Source organism: Oxyura jamaicensis, chromosome 1 (genome assembly GCF_011077185.1).
Source record: "Oxyura jamaicensis isolate SHBP4307 breed ruddy duck chromosome 1, BPBGC_Ojam_1.0, whole genome shotgun sequence".
NCBI lineage: Eukaryota > Metazoa > Chordata > Aves > Anseriformes > Anatidae > Oxyura > Oxyura jamaicensis.
In genome coordinates, this window is record NC_048893.1 from 6,639,509 (window position 1) to 6,654,593 (window position 15,085).

General features: G+C 46.9%; 1 protein-coding gene across 3 annotated transcripts in view; it reads right to left on the reverse strand.

Annotated features, from left to right (window-relative positions):
• Window positions 1-15,085, reverse strand: part of FRMD4A (FERM domain containing 4A) — a 355,878-nt gene that overhangs the window by 207,696 nt on the left and 133,097 nt on the right. The window lies entirely within an intron of this gene.

Genomic DNA, 15,085 nt, shown 5'->3' on the forward strand with positions numbered 1-15,085 from the left:
GTAAATGGGTCTGTTGCAACAGAATGTGAAGCTGTTCCATTTGGGGAAGGTGAAGACAGAGGTCCCATCCTCTTGATAAACTTGGATGACAGGGAAACATCAAACTTCCCAAACCCTCCTTCCAGCTCCTGCTTTCCTCCCACACAAGTCCTTGGCTTTAGGAACTCATCAACCTGACACCTCCAGGTGGATTGCAATAAATCTGATTCTGGAGCTAATGGTGACTTGTAGCAGGCTCCAGCTGGCCAAGGGCGCAGCCATCTGCCTTCATCATGGCTCAGGGAGCTGAAAGTCAACCTCATCCTGCAGTAGCTTTCAATGTCAGCTGAAGGCCTTGGTTTTCCAATGAATCTATTAACCCAATGCTGCATCAAAGACTCAGATGGAGGCATCAAACATCAGTCTGTGGCCCAACCTCAACGCTGTGCTCCAGGATGAAGTGCAACAAATTGATCTGAAGAGTGGATCTAGCTATGACGAAATCTCCAGAAGAAGACTCCCGTGAACCTTGAGTTTGTGCAATTAAGGCAACAAGGAGATGTCCTTTTGGGTTTCTGCAGGGATCTGGGCTGGAACATATGCTGCTCTATCTGAGAAAGGGTATAAGCAACGAGGGAGCACAGTTTTCAGATGACACCATGATAGTCAAGGTAGCAAGGACAAAGGCCTGCAGCAAGATCTGATGAGTCTAAGTGAATGAGCAATAAAACAGCAAATTAAATTTAATGTAGCCAAACTTGAAGTAATGTTCATGGAAGGAAAAATGCTCTGAACTTCATGTATAAAATTATGGGCTCTGGGCTCACTCAGGAATAAGATATTGAGATATAATAGTTCTATGAAATGTCAGTTTATTGCTCAGTAGTGGTGGAATCAGCAAATTAAATATTAACAATTACCAAGCGGCAAGCAAAAGAGAGAACATTATCGTGCCACTGAATACACTGAATAAAACCAGGGTTCACTCACATCTTAAATAGTGTCTCCTGACCCCTTTAGCTCCAAAAAGGATATAGTGGCAATAGAGACGATTCAAGGAAGGCCAGTAAAGATGATTCAAAGTCAAAAAATTGTCTGTATAAAGAAATGACTAAGTAAGCAATGTGGACTTTAGTCTGGGGAAGAAAATGCCTGAAAAAGAAATGAAGGAGAACAACTGAATGATGGTGAGTGGCATGGAGATGAATAGGGATTGACTGTTCACTATTTCTTCCAATACAAGAGTAAGGGTGCATCAAATGAAGCTGGCAGGAGCCATGCTTAGAACAAATTAAAGGAAGTGATTCAAAGATCAGCTAATAGCTGATCTGTGGTATTCCTTGCCAAAGAACAGCAAGGATGCAATATTTTATCTGGGTTCAGAAAAAGACTGGACAAATTAAAGGATGATAAATCCACAGGGGGATGTTGGGTATCTGGAGGCTACATCCCAACACAGGAGGTCCCTGAGCTGAAAACATTTGGAAGGTGGGAGAATATTCGGGGAAAATATCTCATGTTTTTTCCACTCTTCTCTCTGCATCACACAGGGACACTGCTGGAGCCAGAACACGGCATGGATCTTTGCTCTGACCCAGTACAACTGCTCTTGAGTTTCAACTTGATGTGGGATGTTGCCCCAAATTTATTATGAATTTTCCTAAATGCCTAAGCCAGTTCCGAAGTTCTCCATGAAGAACTTTGGCCCCAAAATGACAGAAATGTCAGAAACTCCATGAAGATGCCAGACATTTAGATACTACTGCTGAGCTTACATGGAAGGTGTATGCCTGTTCAAGTCATGGAAGTGGTGATCAATAGCCCAAGCAACCTACAATTGCAACCTACTGAACAAGAGCTACCTGTCTCTCTCACAATAGGAGTGTTTTCAAAAAATAATGTTTTATTTTACTTTATTTTTAAAGAAGCATTTATGTATGTTTATTTCCCTTTCTCCCAAAGTGATGGCACTCCATGGGGGGGAAGCTACCTTGGCTCTTGGCTGTACTGGGTGCTGGCAAAGTTGCCGTGCAAACCCATGGGTAAAGGGGCTGAGCACAGGTGACGGCAACCTCAATTACAAAGATGCCTGTCCTCAGCTGCATGGACCAAGTCTGCAGGTACACAGGGTAGCACTGGGTGGTTTAAGGACCGCTCAGAGGGCCACCTGGGACCCCACGTGGCTGTCTGTCCCCTCATTTTTTGCAGCAGAGGGCTTTGCCGGGCCGGGGCTGGCCAGCGCTGCCCGATGAAGAATGAGCGTGGGAGTCCCGTTCCTGACCTCTTGCCCGCAGTGGGATTGACATAACTCTATAACGGAGGAAAAATGCTGCTTCCACACGACAACAAGATAAACGTTTTTATAAGAAAGTCCCCAGATGGGGAGCGCCAGCAGCCCTGAGGTATAAGAAAAAGATGACTGGAGTCAAGCTAACTCCGGCAGGTTTAGCATCAGGTTCACCCCAGCCTATTTACAGCCTTGAGCATGGATATTTCTGCTTGGTTTATGAAGCAAGCTTCAGTGAAATGGAGTCCTGGATCACCCTGCCCCTGAAGAATCCCAGGTGCAGTGCAGTGCCCGGCTTTCAAGCTTCAAAATCTGAGCTATAATTTCTGCTTTATTGTTGCTGCATGCAGCCAGCATCTCATCTCCTCCCTGGGCATGGCTGCCGCTCTCTGTCTTTTTTCACTGTCCCCGTTGCATTGCTCTCTCCTCACTGGGTGGTCCCTCTTTCCTTCGTTGGCCCCACACTGCTGTCTGGAGCTAAGACATTGTTTTATTTTCGTGTTTTAACTGGGTGCCCTGAAAGCCATCCTTTTGGCTAGCAGGCATCTGTCTCTTGTCCTTCTCACATCTACTCTCCTTTAAAGGCTGCTCTGGGGAAGGGAGGGAAAAACCTCAACTTTTCTCTTTTCCAGACTTCGCCCAGGGCCACGCGGATGGAGGGCAGTGTGGTCCTCATGGAGAACATGGAGAACATGGAGAACATGGAGAAATCAAGACCTCTACCTTGGTTAGTCTAATGTATACCCAAATCTCTGCAATTTCTGCAGCACAATTAATGTAGAAACACCAAACAGCATCCCCTTTTCTAATCCTATTTACCTCAGCCTCACCATTCCATGTCCCACTGGATTATTTAGCTTGCTGGGGTCCCTCTTCAGCTCCCCTCCTTGATGCAGCAAATCAGCTGCATTATTAAAATGATTTAAAATAGACTGAGCTCGCCTGAGACTGCATCTATAATGGATCAATTGCTTTTTATACATTTTTTGGCTCCCTACAGTGCTGCTTTGTCATGTCACTTGCACTCATTTGGGTGAGATCTTGAAATAATAGGCACATTCAGGAGATATAAATATAGCTGTTTGTTGCCTTAAAATGGGTCTGCAGACAAATCACAGTCTCAGCTTCAGGTATTTGGAAGTTAAATCTTCTTCCTCTGTCCTTTTCCTCTTGCACCTGAAGCAAACACTGGACTTTGCTGCTTGGAAGCTGCTCTATCTTAAGCTATAGGTACTATTTCTGCTGCATGTAATTCATCGCCTCCTAGGCCACTAATTTAGGCAACACTTGGTGCTGGATTGGATTTGCTTCCAGTAAGAAACAGTACAGAGTTAACATTGAAAAGCTGCAGTACAGTGAAATAAAAATAAATGTGCTGCATTGTGCAGCTTAACGGGGTGTTAATTTCTTGGGAGCGCATAAATAGGAGGCACAGAGCACATCTGTTTGCTGGTGTTGGGCTGGGGAAGGGGAAATTTGGAGTTCTGCAACAGGGACAGGCTGAACTTTGTTCCCATGTCTCGCAGCACTGCACAAAGTCTCCTCTGTAGAACAGCCAGTTAATTAAAAATGATATTTATGATCCCCTTGTGATGCATGCCCGCAATTCTGCTATTAGGATTTCTACAAAATCTGTTAGTGCGTGAGGGCTGGGGCCCCAGTGATCATGCAATCAGAGGATCACAGGATGGTTTGGGCTGAAAGGGACCTCAAAGCCCCCCCAGTGCCACCCCCTGCCATGGGCAGGGACACCTCTCCCCAGCCCAGGCTGCCCAAAGCCCCATCCAGCCTGGCCTTGGGCACTGCCAGGGATGGGGCAGCCACAGCTCCTCTGGGCAGCCTGGGCCAGGGCCTCACTGCCCTCACAGTGAAGAATTCCTTCCTTATAGCTAACTTAAATCTAACCTCTTTTAACATTGCTAATAGCTATCCTCATCCCTGAACCACTGGAGTCCACACACGACTCCCTCGTGTCTACTGAGGAGTTGTATTGCCCAGCCAGCCGTCTGCGATCCTGGGTTTTCCCCAGAGACCACAGGACACCCCCTCCACCTTGCTGTGAATTTCCCAGGGATTTTACAAGCAGAAGTGAATGAATCCACCCAGCGCAGTGGTTACAATGCTCTCAGCTTGCGCTGTCACTTACAGCAAGGCACACAGAGGAGAAGAGGAAATCAATGCACCTGAAAGTGCCCCAGCTGTGTCCTGGGCTTGTCCCCTTGCCTGCTTCCTCCTCTAGCTCACTTGCACACAGCTCACAGAAATCACCCCCAGGCACTGACAGGGTTTTTCCCGGGCACTTCTGGTAAGACAAGGCCTTTAGCAGCATTTGCAATGCTTCTTGCTATGTGATTCAAGGGTTTTTAGCTTGCAAAGCTTGACAACTCCAGAAGAAGCAATGTCCTGAACTTTTAAACCATGCACACTACAAAATGTTGTAAAAGTGTCTGGGGATGAAGTGGATAAGGGAGATTTTCAGTGATTTTGACCCATTTATTTATGTAGCTGCTCTGTAAATAGCCAGTGAGGGAGAGCTTCTCCAGAAGCAGACTGGAGCTGAGCCACCTCTGCTGTCCACAGATGGGGATGAGGGAGCACATTTTTCTGACCACTCTCAGCAGCCCCCCTGGTCTCCCCCTTGAACTTGAAGTGACTTCAGGTATAAAATCACAGAATCACAGAATCATCTAGCTTGGAAAAGACCTTCAAGATCATCAAGTCCAACCATCAACCTGGCCTACTGAGTCCCATCACTAAGCCATGTCCCTCAGTGCCATGTCCACACCTCTCTTAAATACCTCCAAAGATGGGGACTCCACCACCTCCCCGTGAATCCCATTCCAATGCTTGATCACCCCCTCCAAAAAATCCAGAGTAAAGTTCCCCTGGGACAACTTGAGACCATTTCCTTGTGTCCTATCACTTGTCACCTGAGAAAAGAGACTGACACCCTCATTACAACCTCCTTTCAGGCAGCTGTAGGGAGCGATGAGGCCCCCCCTCAGCCCCCTCTTCTCCAGACTAAGCAGCGCCAGTTCCCTCAGCTGCAAAGCTATCTCAAATCATTGGCAGCAAAGCAACCTCCCATTTAACCCGACCAGAGGATGCCCCAGAGGTCTCCATATCTCAAGGAAGACGTGCCCACCTCTCCACCCCTTTCCATCCCCCTCCTTCCTTCGCCTTCAGAGCATTTCATCCCTGGGAGAGGCCACCACGAGTCCAGGACTGAATCCTCCCCTGCCCTCCCACAGCCACGGGCACGGCACCCACCTCCTCCATCCCGACACAAGCAGCTCACCTTGGGCAGGGGGGCACAGACCCTGAGCTCAGCTGGCACCCGCGAGGGTCTGCAGAGCCGCGGAAGCTTGCGCCGCATCCTCGCGTATTTCTTCATACCTTTATTTTGTGTAAAAGCAAAGCTCCTCTTACTGACGGCATCCAGTCGCTAATAGCTACTCGTCCTAATACCTGGACACTGCGAATGGGTTTTTATAAGCCTGGCAAAAAGCAGTTTCAGCTGTTGAATGTGTAGCTGATATCACAGACTCCATCCTTACACTGCCAAAAATAAAACCAAAAATCTCTTTAATGCTTTATTATCAGACCCTTCCCTCTATTTCTTTTTACACACTGCTACTCAGCTGAAAAACGACAGCTTCTGCTCACAGAAAAAAAAAAAAAAAGATGATGAAAGCTCGAGAAACTCCTTGACACGCTTCTTCTGGCTTTACGTATTTCACTTTGAATTAGGATGCCAAACCAGGAGAATGACACTGCAGACTTCCAAGGCATTAAAAAAACATGAATCATCCCTCAGTATGATTTTTTTTTTGGCTAAAAACAAAACAAAACAAAACAATAACAACAACAAAACCAAAAGACTCCACCTATGAAATTCAAAAATGAAAATACTTTTCCGGTCCTTTCTCTGCCTCCTAGTCCAATATTAACTTGGTTGGAGGGCCTTGGGCTTTAGGAAGGGCTCAGGGACTGTGAGACTCCCGTAGGGTGCCCTTCTCCATGACCTGATGTCTGGTCCCTGCAAAGGGACACTCTTAGGGCACCCTGTGGGGTGTTTTATTGGCTTATGGGGGCCTTGTCTGGATCTTCATGGTCAACGGAAACCAACAAGGACTTCCAAAATAAGGGCATTCATGTTGTGGGCCTTTAGGCTTTCCCTCTCCTGACTCGTGGAGGGAGCCTCGGCAGCTCAGGGGGATGAGTACCCCCCTCAAAGCCTTGGCAAGGGCCAGCAGAAAGAGGAAGACGGGAAGATGGGAGACGTTTTTGGCTCAGCCCCTCCACTCTCCGGCCACTTGTCCTAGGAAAGACATTTAGTTTGGGAAAGGCCAGAGGACATCTTTTTTATGTCCCCTTTATCACAAAATCCATGGATGCTCTGTCATGGATGAGGCTGGAAACTCTGGCAGGAGCTCCTACACAATCAAAAGATGCATTAGTTGAATTTCCCAGATTGTTCCAGTGGGCAGACTGGAAGCATCAGGACACTAGGATCTGGGGAAATGATTTTCTGCTGCTACGTCTGGAGTTTGCTTTATCTCTGAAGGTGTGATTGGGTCACACAAAGCAGGCGCTGGGGAGATGCTGACACCTCCAGCAGTGCTTCTGCATCACCTTACACCCTCCTCTTACCCCAGCCAGACCCTCAAAGTGGGGTGATCCCAAATGGCTGATCAGAGAGAACCCCATTTCTCCCTGCCTGTCCCCAGATTGAAAACTGACTGAACAGGACATAGAAATAGCTTGTGGAGACAGCAATCTCCTCTGGTACTGCTTCGCCAAAACAATCAGCAGCAATCCCTCCCCGTGCTGCAGCGCTACGGGGTGGAATAGAGATGACAAATCTGTCACTGATTACGCTCCATTACATCCTCACAACACTTCCCGTGCTGCCTGCAGAGGAGATGTTCTCGCTTTGCTTTTTAAAGGATTTCAGGTAAAACAGACAGCCAACATCTCCGGTGGCGGCAGCCTGGTGCTCTGGCATTTGATCCTTTCCCAGCTCAGCCCTGGGGACATATAAATACTCAGAGGACCCAGAAATCACCACTTTTCTGAGTCACAGGGGCATTTATCAGGAAAAGTGCCTATTAAAAGCACGTGGTATCTGCCCCTCTATACTCCTTAGCAGAAATCCTACTGGTAGGTACAACAGTAGGACATGAACCATGTGGATCAGTGGGTGCCTGGTGGGGATATAAGGATTTGGGGTGAGTACAGCAGGGCTGGGTTGTTGATATGGAGTTAGCAAATCACGAGGACTGCAATGGTTATGTGCACAGGGGGGCTTACATAGGTAATTCCTGACTCTGAAGAGCATCTGTGAAGCAGGACCATCTGAAGGTGCTCCACAGCCACTGCTTGAAAGCAAAACAGTTGCCCAGAGCTCATTGCTTATGCTACACAACAGCACAGCCCTTAATAATTTTGCTTACTGCAAATGGAAACAACAACAACAACAAAAACACAAAACAACAACAAACAAATAACAACAAAAAACAAACAAACAACAAAACAAAACAAAACAAAAAAAAACAGAAGAACCCCAGCTGTCACTTCTTCCTCCTGGTTACTACTTCAGATGGACACTGGGAGTTCAGCAGCTTGGACCTCATGTGTTCCTCAGGAGCTTTCTGTCTCCTCTTCCCCTCTTCCCCACGTGAAGCAGCACTCAGCCACCCACTACAACATCCCTGTGTGCCCGAAGGTTCCTGCCCAGGCTTTCTGCCCCAGAGCCATGTGCCTGCAAGCCAGCTCTGCCTCGCCCTCTAAATGTCCCCAAACCACCCAAGAAGAGCCTGAACTCTCCTCGTTGAGTTCAGTGGGGGACAAACTGAACTCATCGAGGAGATGAGAATTGAAATGAAGCTAATGCTCGCTCTGGGGTGACAGGTTTTGGTCTCCCGGGTAGTCCTGACAGATCCATCAGGAGGCACTTAGCTAGAAACCCCCGAGACCTCTGCAAGGGAATCCCTGTCTTGCTGCTGTGTTTATGCTGCTCTGAAATGCCTAGTTAATGTAAAAGCAAAAAAGGGCAACGTAATGGGCCTCTTTAGAGGGGTTTTAGGCACTTAATGGAAAGCAGGGAGCCAAGGCCTGTATAATTAAATTGCTAATCTCTCACCAGATCTGGCAGGCTACGTATGCTTGTTAAAAAAAGGTTTAAGCCCTACAGCAATTTTTGTTTCAAGTCTAGGTTCAAGCCAGGAGCCTTCATTCCTTCAGCCCTGAAACACTTCCAGGAGTGCTGTGCCCTTCATTAAAGAGCTGCCCTGTAGCAAAGCCCAGACACCAGGCAGAGTCAAGATGACCCTATTCTTTGTTAAAACGGAGACTACTAGTGAGATGAAGGTGCTTATGTCCTCTGCTGAGGCCCCTCTCTCAGCAGGGTTTGCTCACATCTTCTTTATAATTTTTCTTCTTTCTGTACCTAAGAAGCCACCCACACGAGGGTCCCCACCGAGCTCATCAGATGGGTCCCTACAGCTGTGAGGTGTCACACACATACCTGCAGAAGGGTTTTCTTGCTGTCTCTCTACCTTCGCACAGTTCCTACCAAGCCCCAGATGCCCAGCTGGCTCATCCGAAGCACTGGGACGATTCTGGAACTGAAATAAGCTCATACTTTACTTGCTGGTACTTCCCTCTCCCTACAGCAATCAGATTTAATATATGGACAGAAAGCACATGCAGACTACTGTCATTTTGCTGAGGCAGGTGTGGAATGTGAGATGGGTTATTTGGTTTTATTCATCGCTTTAAGTAAAATGACCAAAGCAAAATGCTTCATCCCCCAAGGAACGTGACAGAAGTGTGGGGACAGAGACAGAACAGAAACCTCCGAAGACTGAAAAGTGTACAGGAAAGAGGTGGCACATGCAGTAAGAACTGAGAGGAAAGCATTCAAAGAAACAGCCTGATGGTCAGGACCACATCCTAGGAGGTCCCTGCTCCATTGGGATTCTATCACAGAAGATTTCAATGCCAGCCAAGCCATCAGCTGAAGTATATGAGAATCCCACTTAACATCTTCCATGGATGGTTTTGGCCATGGTAAAACTACTCAGCCTTTCTGGAAGGCACATGATACCCTCAAGGACAACTTCTGTGATGGGCTTGATGTTTGCATCTCCACTGGACTGGCTCTGGATGTTGATGGTGGGAGACACAAGGAGAATCCAACCCCCAGGAAAGACAATCACCCATTTGTTCTTCTGAACACCTGCCATGTTTCTGATGTCTGGGGACATCAAAATGTATGGTCTGCTCCATTTCAAAAGGATGTTTTTGTGAGCTCCAAATCAAGCACCAACAGCATGTAAATTTTAGTTATGTCACTGCAGCAGTCACCTATCAGTGGCTAAAACAGCAGGAAGAAAGCTTTGCCTTAGCACCTAAGTGGGCAGAGTGCTGAGTGGATGGAGGACAGAAGAAGACACCTTGAGTGTGGTTCTCCCACATCTCTAGGACACATTTCGCCACACCCCTTTTCTTGTTCTCTCTCCCTTTTTCAGCTGTTGCCTCCCCATGTTGGAAAAGTCTTGTTTTCATCCTTCTAGTGTGAAAAGCAACTTTGAAAAAATAAAATGGGATGGGAAAAGGCAGCAGGTTGGATTGCTCAAAAGAGTGTTTCACAGGCAGTTTTAGACATGCAGCTTCTGAGAATAACATCTGAGCAGAGGGAAGCCAAGGAGAAATGCATCCAAACTTTAGATGCAGTTGCCAGCCCTGAGTTATTTTGACTCTGTCGTGTATATTTGGTCTGATCATAGGAAATGCTGAGAATCTACATTTCCTAAGGGCCTCTTTGACCACTAAGGACATCAAGGGATGAGGCCGGAGTACATTAGAGTAGCTTCTGGTCTACATGGCTTCTCAGAAAAAAACAAGATCTGTGGCTTCCCCTGAAAGGTTTGAAGGCTTTTTGGGATCTGTGAGTTCCAGATAAGCAGGTGGGCTTAGTCCAGAAATCCATGTGTTTCTCAAATGGCAAACTGAACTGAATCATGTCCCTGAGTTTGGTCAGCTGGGTCGCTTTCCCTGTAATTTAGGCACCAAATCAGGTATGGACAACTACAGCTGTAGGAACTCTGCATTTGGTAGCTAGAGGAAAATCCCATTCTGGCCTCCAAAATTATTATTATTATTATTATTATTATTATTATTATTATTATTTTGGGGTGCTTCCACTTGAAGTGGAACAACAACAACAGCCATGTTGGCCATGAGCAAGTCAACGTCCATATGCACAAAGAGACCTTTGGCGATTCAGCAATGTTCATGTGTCCCTGTGAGGTTGCCTATGTGTCCCTGGTGGCAGCTGATCCTCAGTTTGGACACTCCTGCCTAAGAAGCAGGAGTAGCAACAGCAGCAAGTAGCTCTGGATGCTCTGGGGACGGAATTGATTTCCTGAGCGGTCAGTGACCCATTCAGACAGCGAGTGCCAAGGGTATGCCACAAGTGCTGCCGTCACAGCTGGGGTGTTACAATCACAGTATAGCTGATTTGTGGACACTGCAGCTCTCCAGCCTTGCCTTCGTTTTCTCTTCTCCTGTGTGCTTATGGCAGATGCCTTGTGGCTGGGTGCTGGGGCAGGTTTCACCTAGCAGAGCTGTAACATGAAAGCATGGGCTGTGATATCAAAGAGAGAGTCCATCTGAACATGATTTGGGGCAGGAGTGTAAGTCAGCTTCTTCCCTCCCACAGCCTCCATGGACTGCAGAGCAGGGCAGGGGCATCACAGTCTACTTAAGCATTAAATACATTAGACACCTGAAGTTGCTTAGCTCAAATGCCCCTTTTTCTGACCACAATTTGCAAAATGCATTAACAAATCAGGTGTCTAAACCCAACTGCTTTTAAGAGGCCTTGCATGCCCTTAATCTCCTGAATGTTTTTTACAATCTCTCCATGAAATCTCAGTGAAAATCAGGCCTAGAATGATCCCTTGCCTTTTATCTTCTGAAACAGAGATAGTACTTGCAAAACACCTTGTTAGATAGAAGCTATAGCTTCTCTGCACTTTGCAACCATAATTAATGAGGCTTCTCAAACATCAGATTGTCTGAAAAAGCCATATTTTTTCTGTTTGCATGGACTACTTCAGCACGTTTTCACAGAGCACAGACAGTGAACGCAGACACTCTGGTGTCAGCCCCATCCATCTCTGACTTTCAGGGCTGATCCTTATGCCTCCCACCTTCCCCTCCTCAAATAAGCAAGATGAGAAAAGAGGAATTTTGAAGCTTGGCTGGACAGCTTAGGTGCAACCATGCCAGGCTCCAGAGTGAACCACATGTGCCAGAAACATAAATCGGGTCTGTAACGTGAGGCCACGGGAGGAGAACTCTATTTAATGTACCTGACCTGTGCCCAGGGTCCATTTCCACGTGCCCCTGGTGTAACTTGCTTTATCAGCTGTAAAGGAAAGCTCACCAGCTGCACATTATAGTCACACTCCAAAGTCAATGGAAAAAGCAAGCAAAGTCCTAGAGCAGATCTATGGGAACAGACTAAATAAGCCCCTTCTAATTTTTTTGCTTTCCATATAATAAAGGTGGAAGAGTTTATCTGGGATGGACCTAAAATAACATATTTCATTTAATTGGGGGTATGCTTTTCGAAATAAAGAAATAAAATCAAGCTAAATTCTAAGTCGTGGCACTCTCTTGAGTGATTTAAATGTTGAAATAGTAAAATGGAGCTTTTGGAGCTTTTCTGGTTTGTCAAGAAAGGTCTCCCTTGCTGTAGCAGAAAACATTAGTTGAATTCAGCCTGAGTCTCTGGATAGTTTCAGTCAGCCTGAAACTACATTTATTAGCAACTAAACTATCCATCTGAAAAATGTTACCTAGTTCTACCCGAACTGTTCTCCCCACTGCTTAAAAATATCCTACTTACAAAGACAAAGCTATTGTTCAGCGTAGATTTAAGTTGTTGTGGTTCATTGTCTGGCGCTACATCTCCTAGGGAAAGCAAACCAATTAGGCCATTCTATTTTGGTGCCTCAGTGCCTGTTTGTGCAGTTATTATGTCATATGAAGGAATACTGTCTTACAGTCTTTGACAGGTATGACCGCATTTCTTAAAAGAAAATACCCTGCCTTCAGCAGCTTTGAGATAGAAGTGGTCACAACACAGCTTAGGAATTGCCAGCTGAGACCAACTGAGCATCCTGCATCCAGGTCTCTGCTAAGTGCCTGTACCAAAAACTCCTCCCAGACCTGCCAGGCAGTAAAAAAACACAAAACATGGGTCCTGAACCCCGTTAGTAAGAGCAGACTGGTTGAAACACAAGGAATTATGTCCACTTCCAACTTTTCATTGCACAGCCAAAACCAACCAACCGACCACCACCAACAACAAAAACACAGAAAAAAAAGTGCAGGTCTCCTAACACATCTACTCGTGGCCCAGGACTTACCCTTGTAGGGCTGGCAGCTTTCATCTCACAGGCAGCAAACCAAGTCCACTCATTTTATATTTATTTGACCCACTCGTTTTATATTTATTTGACCAAGCAGACAAAAATGCATTGGCCAGTTTTACCGATTCAATGTATTTGCTTTGTCCAGGGAGGCAGATGGACCACGTTCACAGCTGCCTCGTGCCCCTGTGTGACCAAACTCTGCCTTCTCATCTGCATCTGCTGGCTGCTGCCAACTCAGACAGGACTTAGTGTCATGGCCTGTACCGGAGAAACCTCTCATTTCCTTAGTCTGCTGCCTCCCAGAGATATTTTCCAGCCACCAGCTCAGGAATGAAGTTAAAAAGGCAGGTGCAAGAGCACAGATTTGTAAATATTAGGTTTGCATATAAATTACTTGATTGGCTGTGGCCGTGAAAGGGCTGCTGCTTAATCTGACTGCCTGGCTGTGGCAGCAGCAGGTGACACAGGATTTCCAGAACCAAAACCCACAGGTTTTTTCAAACCCACTGAAATTGTCCGAACTGCAATGCAGGAGGAAGAGCTGCAGAAAATCCACAAGCACCACAAAAGACAACACAGGTACTCTGTGTTTAGGCAAGATGCTCAAGATGGTCCCAGCTGGGATGGAGCTGGATTAACTGGGCCAAACTGGAGTGATGGAGCAGCACACACGGACTCGGTGTGGTCATAGCCAAGAACATCAGGCAGCCTGGCTGCTGCTTGCAGAGGCATTTCCCTCCACGCTGGCAGTTCAACAACACCATGGCCTTGTGTTCATCAGGTGCAGGAGCAATGCACAGAAATGGTCTTTGAAGTGCCACGGCAGCTGCAACAGCTTCCTGCTTTATTAAAGGAAAATACCCCGAGCTCCCGTGTGCTGCTGGAGTGTGCACACAGCAATGAATTTTACGGAGCTCCAAATCCCCACACCGATTGCATGTGTTCGTTTAGAAGCCTTAGGGGGCACGAGCCCTTCTTTAGCAGCAGGAACACAAAGAGCCTCTTCTTTGGGAGCTGCGAGTTTTCTTTACCATGCGAGGGAAACAAAGCCAACACGCCGCTCATTTGAGCGCTTTCCCTACTGAGACACGGGATTACTTTGCAGCAGTTTGCTAAATGCTCGGCCTTAAAGGTAGAGTGAAATCAAGGATTCAGCACGCTTAGAGCAGTACAACGGAGGGGGATATAAAGCACCCTCCTTCTGCACCCAGCTGCCACCATTTGTGCCTGGCGTCAGCTCACGGCCGCGTTTTTACCCCTAGATAATTCCCACCTTATTTTCCCCTCTCGATGGGAATAGCAGGAAGGTTAATTAAACCCTCTGAACTGCTGCTGTTATTCATCATTCCTTCCCTGTAATATAAGCAGCGCTATCTCGCATTTGAGCCCTGGTTCCCTATAAACACCTGCCCTCTGCTTTTACCTTCGTGCTAAAAGCCTTTCACACAGTAAATGCAATTAATTTCCTCGCAAGAACAGCCAAACGGTGTGATCAAAGTTCTCTGCCTACCCACAGCAGAAAACAACCCTCAGTCCCTGGGTGAAAGAAATGTGCACCAGCACCAGAATTTGGGGGAACAGCACGCCCTAGTGTTCCCTCTGCTCCTCACTGCTGGATGCTTTGTGGGCTCCCTACTACTGCTGCCCAAACTGAGCTCCCAGGAAAACAGGATTTCTTCCTGCAAACCCAGAATTTCTTTTCTTTTTCTCCCCACTGAAAGTCTTCCTCTAGGGGGTTGCGCCTCCCTGCTTTTTGCTTCTTTGTCCAGACACGGAGGATGTTACATGATCCTGTACAGCTTGAATGGATTCGAAAGCAGCATGGGTTGGGAAAGTCTTCTTCACAGTCATGCTGTAGGGGACTTTGACAGACTTTTCTTTCCTTCTGCGAGCATTTAGCTATCTGTGAACACCAGCGACAGCAGGAGGCACAAGGAAAAGTAAGTTGTTGGCATTCCCTGACCCATCTGCACCTCATTTATGCAGGCTGTGTGTTTTGGTATTACCAGTCCTGACCTTAAACATGGTACTAGGCATGTCACATATAAAATTAATTTATTAAAATAAATTCTATGGAAAATGGCTTCTCCAGCAAGCCAGTTTAGCTTGCAGTCCCTTCAACTAAAGCCCACCAACCTAAAACTTTCTACACGGCTGGTGTGGTCGTGCATGTTTGCAGTGACAGGATTGCCCACAAGCTTTCCCCTGCTATGTGCATGGCCCCAGAGAAAGGGTCCACCACAAGCACCCTGGTGTGAACATGTAAGATGGAGGCTGGATCTGCTCTGCTCTGCCACCACCAACACAGCCAGGGAAAATCTGGGTAGCGTAGAGGGCAGCTGCTGACCACTGCTGTCCAGACAGGCCT